The following is a 6000-nucleotide window of genomic DNA, read 5'->3' on the forward strand; positions in this document are numbered from 1 at the left end:
GAAGGTGAAGATAAAGTTTGGTTTGACTCTCCTACGCTGGGAAAAGATGCTACTTTAGTTCCCATCCCAGATACTCCTGAGAAACCGCTGGCTAAAAAGTCCAAGCGTGAATCTGAAACTGATACAGATTTAAATAAAAGTACAGACATTTTGGTTGCAATTCGTAAACTTTCCCTCAAGCATGATGCTACATTCCAAAAGGTATCTTTAATTGAAAAGACCACCCAAGCTACTCCGGGTACCACCGGAGGACAGGGCAGCGCGTGAAAAACTGGCCGCTCGTTAAAAAGGCAAGAGAGGAAGGCAAGAGAGCTTCTTTCAAAGATTCATATGCCCTCATAGATGGGAAGAAATTAAACTACGCAGATGTCTGAGGTGAACCAGTCAATTTGTCTTCCCTTGCGCCTTAATTTTTTTTTTTTTTTTTTTTTTAAAAAGGAAGAGGAAAAAAAAGGGGAAGGGAAGAAAAAGAGAAAAGGAAAAAAAGGGAAAGGGAAGAATTTATTTATTTATTTATTTATTTTTTGAGTCAGGACCTATTTTTTTACAGTCTATGGTCAGGACTAATGGAGCATAGTTAATGGACTACTTTCCATCACATATTGTGTTGTGTGGCAGATTTAGTAGGAGGTAACCTACCTTGCTACTGGCTTTACAGTTGTAGTTTAAAAACTCTTTAAATGCATGGTCTGTTTTTCTTCACTGAATAGATATACTCTCCGACATAACAGTATTGTGCTTTGTGCACATGTAATATTTCATATATTGATCACAAATTAGGCCAGTTCGGGATATTTTGTTGATTAAAAATGAAAAATTATAGAGTCTAATTAGACCACAGGCTAATGGCCAATAACAATCTTTATGTTTTTAGGTAATTAGCAGGTGTTAAATCAGGCACAGGCAAAAGTTTGGCCTAAGCCTGATATTTGCTGCTTATTTAGAAAATTTCTTTTTGAGTTAGTTTAAATACTGGACAATGATTGTCAGTTTTGAATCACACATTGTGTTGACATATTTGTTGTTATCCACCTCTCTTTCCACCTGAGTTTCGAGAGTTCCTTGAGCGTTTATATATTTCCTGTAATCATAGGAGTTTTATGTTTAATTCTTTGTCTATTGTGTCTTTTAATGTGAGAGGAATACGTGAAAATGTGAAAAGAAAAGCTTTATTTTTATTTTGTAAAAGAAGTGAGGCAGATATTGTAATGCTTCAAGAAACACACTCAACTGAAACAGAAACTAAATTTTGGAAATCACAGTGGGGGAATACTATACATTATTCTCATGGGAGCAGTCACCCAGCAGGTGTTGCAATACTTTTGCATAAATTTAAAGGAGAAGTTTTGGAGCTGATTAGTTCATCTGAAGGAAGATGGATATTAATGGTTGTCAAACAGGGAAATGCAACTTTTGTCTATTTATGGTTATAACTCAAGTCAATCCAACAAAATTCTTTTTTGGCCAAATATCTAGTAATGTTAAACATCTTAATAGCAAATATAAAGATTCATATGTCATTTTGGGAGGTGATTTCAATGAGTGTATTGACACTAGTGTTGATAGATTTCCTTCTAAGTTGGATCCAAGATCCATTACGAATAACCTAATTTTGTCTTTGGGATCAGATCTGTCATTAACAGATACCTGGCATTTTTTCAACCCAGAGTCTATAGATTTTACATGGTCCAATAATAATTTAACTCTTAAATCAAGAATAGACATGTTTTTAATTTCACAATCTGCTTTACATTTTGTTCAAGATGTTTTACATTCAGTAGCACCGTTATCGGACCACAAATTAATATCTCTCAAGCTGGGAAACCAGCAAAATACACCAACATTAAGGGGGTATTGGAAAATAAACAATGCCTTATTAAATGACGTAGAATTTAATGATTCAATCAAGGAACTTGTAAACAATATATTTTCTGGCTGCACTGAAGGGTACAAAGAAAAATGGAAATTTTTCAAGTATAAAACCAGACATATTGCTATTAAGAGATGCAAAATGATTAAAGCTAACAGAAATCAGTCAGAGACTGATCTCCTGCAAAAACTTGACCTGCTAACCAAAGAGAATAATACAGAGGAAGAAAAATTAGATATTAAAAAAATTAGTCTATAACTTGACGAACTTTATACAGATTTAGCGAAAGGAGCTTTTGTGCGTTCAAGAGCCAAATGGTTAGAGGTAGGAGAGAAAAACTCAAATTATTTCTTTGCATTAGAGAAAAGAAATGGACAAAGGAAAACGTTTTCATCCTTAAATATAAATGGCACAATCTGTACAGACTCTAGCTTAATCTCAGAACACATTACTAAGTTTTATGAAAAATTATATAGCTCTAAATTTGATCAGAATGCAAGTATCCATTACATTGAAAAAATAAAGGAACACATACCAATCATTGATACATTTTAGAAGGAGGTCTGCGACTCTAAAATAAGTACTAGTGAATTAAAAGATGCTCTTCACTCAATGAAGAAAGGAAAGAGTCCCGGTATCGATGGGCTATCTGTAGAATTTAATTCACATTTTTGGGAATACTTAGAGGGTCCACTATTTTGTATGTTTAATTAATGCATTAGACAAAAAGCAATGACATCTACTATGAAACAAGGAGTGATATCGCTGATCCCTAAACCAGGAAAAGATTCTTTACTTATTGACAATTGGCGTCGAATTTCATTATTAACAATTGATTAAAAATTTTAGCTTTAGTTTATGCCAGAAGGTTAAAAATTGGCCTTGACAAAATTGTATCAGAAACGCAATCAGGATTTATTAAAAACCGACATATAACAAATAATATAAGACTGGTTCTTGATTTGTTAGATTATGGAGATGCTGTACAATCTGAGGCCCTCATATTATTTCTGGACTTCTATAAGGCCTTCGATACAATCGAACATACATTTTTATTTCAATCTCTTAAACTATTTGGATTTGGCCTACCCTTTATTAATATAGTTGAGATGCTCTATAAAGATATTAATAGCTCTATTATAGTTAATCATAACACAACTCAACGATTTAGTATCAAACGAGGCATAAGGCAAGGGTGTCCTATTTCACCCTTCCTGTTTTTATTGGTAACAGAACTACTAGCTTTGGGTATAAAACATGATCTTGACTTAAAAGGATTAACAATTTTTGACAAGGAAATTAAAATCTCACAATTGGCAGACGACACTATCTTGTTTTTGCACGATAAAAACCAACTAGCTCGTGGCCTAAATATTATTGAGCAATTTTCTAATGCCTCGGGTCTGAGATTAAATGTAGCCAAATGTGAATTATTACCCTTAAAAAAGTGTAGTGACACCAACATAAACAATATACCAGTAAAACATACAGTTAAATATTTGGGTATTCAAATTACTAAAGATTATAAAAATAGACAACAATTAAATTTTACAGAGAAAATAATTAAAACTAAAGGTATTCTGAATTCATGGTTACAACGTGACCTCAGTATGTTCGGCAGAATTTTGTTCTCTAAAGCGGATGGAATTTCTCATTTTGTTTACCCATCACTTTCATTATTTATTAATGATAAAACAATAAAACAGATCAACAAAATATTTCTAGACTTTATTTGGAAAAACAAACCTCATAAGCTCAAAAAGGAAGTGCTTACAGGATGTAGGGCGAATGGTGGTTTAGATTTTCTGGATTTCACTGATACCATTAACACATTTAGGATTAGTTGGATTAAAAGATGTATAAGTATGTGCAACTCCCTATGGTTCTTCATTCCTAATCACATATTCAACCAAATAGGAGGCCTTTCCTTTGTGCTTAAGTGTCATATTGCTCCAAATAGACTGCCTGTTGTATTATTGAATTTTCATCAGCAATGTTTGCTTGCCTGGAAACTCTGTTTCATCCACAATTTTTCACCTCATAAAATGATTATTTGGAATAATGAATTGATCACAATTAATAAGAAATCTATATTTTACCCTAGATGGTTTGAAAAAGGTATTCATACTATTATTTCCTTATTTGACTGTTTTGGTTCAATTTTGACTTATGACCAATTTCTGTCCCGCTATTGCTTCCCAGTGCCCTTCAAGGAATTCAATTTACTGATTAAGGCTATACCTAAAGGACTAACACAAACATTTAAATGCCATCTCTCTTATGGTTTACCAACCAGTAGTCAGACCCAACTTTTACTTAATGGAATTAATATACTTGATAAAAAATGTGACAACAAACATATCCGTCAAATATTTGAACTTAAACACAGAATTTCACCAAGGGGCAAGTTCTATTGGGCATCTCTTCTTAATGATATCCAGTGGAGGGAAGCATGGCTTTTACCTTATAAGTACTGCATCTCAAACAAGGTAAAGGAGGTACATTTCAAGATTCTTCATAAGATTTACCCTACCAACACGAGTATAGCTAAATATAGATATAAGCCCCAAGTGTTCCTTTTGTGAGAGTGTGGATGAAACATTGTTGCATCTTTTCGTTGAATGTGGAAAAACCAAATTGTTTCTCTATGGTCTGAATAATTTTCTTTTTGAAAAATTAAAAAATCCTTATTCCCTCACAGCCAAAGATATTATCATTGGTTATGAGAACTCGGATAAATCATTTGAATACATGGTTAACTTTTTTATTTTACAAGCAAAATTCTTTATTCACAAACAAAAATGGCAAAAAAAGCTGCCTTGCTTCAAAAGCTTTAAGTTAGAGATTGATTCACTTCTTCAGTCACTTAGGTATAACAAGAAGAATGACAGACTTTTATGTTTAATCAGCAACATTATGACAGATTGATATATTCCTCTCTAAATGTGTTTTTTCTTTTTTTTTAATAAAAACTATTTGTATACAGCAATCTATATACTATTTGTACTGTGATTTTGTTTTTTGTATTTGTGCATCTATTAATAAAAAAATAAAAAATAAATAAAAAAAAGTGTATAAGAGGGGGGATTTCTGTTGAGACTACAGACACTCGTTCCTCATCTTTCCCAGGGGGCGGGACCCGCTCACGCTACAGACCTATTACAGATCAGTGGGTGGGACTTTACTCTCTGAAACTTGTTTGAAGCTAAGCTAACAGGCGCTGTGGAGACAGAAGTAAAGTTATGACAATAGCGGAGGAGAGTGCTCAATATGATATAGAAGAAGATGATTTCGGAAGTCTGATGCTTGAATCAGGTGTTTGTGGCTACCTTTACAAGCCGCATTATAGCGAAGAGCAGCCGAGGCAGAAGACCTGCCTGCCGCGGACGAGGAGCCCGGACCGGCTCTTAGGGCGGACTGGTGGCGCCGGTGATCTCACTATGCAACTACGAACCGCTACGAACACAGAGATAGAGTCTGTCTGCGGCAAAGAATTTCAACGATGACAATTTCTCCTGGACGAAATCTCTGAATCAGACAAGGACACGGACGTTTGTGTTGAGAACTATCCTAGTTTCGCACCGCATATGTTCTGACTGAACATCCAGGTACCATGCAATAATTCACCTTTTCGAAAGAAATACAAACGAGGAGTAATGCACTAATGAGTTCGCCAACTAACTAGACATTTTGTGAATGTGAAATGAATTTCAAGCTCTGGTGGTAGCTAGCCTTGTAGACGGAAGAGTGATTTCTTATAGGCAGATATGCGCTGTTCTGGATTAGTGGGAGTGGCTTGCGGAGCTGTGCAATGTGGTGCATTGTTGGAGTTGTTGTCTTTCATACAAATGCGTCCTGAAGTTATTTTTTGTCTTTCCTCGGTCATGAAGGCACCAAATTCAAAATTTATTTTACATTTCAACTACATTTCAACTACATATATGACCCACTTTAAATAAAAAACAATGTTCAAATGCGTGGAATGCCCCTTTAAAATATATTTAAATAGAAAACAATTATTTTAAATGAATAATATTTCATAATATTACTCTTTTGCTTTTTGCCTTGGTATCCCTGTGCTCTTTTATACTCATCGTAAAGGTAAACAAGGAATCATGACACCAGGCCTG

This window comes from Scardinius erythrophthalmus (genome assembly GCF_964197995.2).
Source record: "Scardinius erythrophthalmus genome assembly, chromosome: 9".
NCBI lineage: Eukaryota > Metazoa > Chordata > Actinopteri > Cypriniformes > Leuciscidae > Scardinius > Scardinius erythrophthalmus.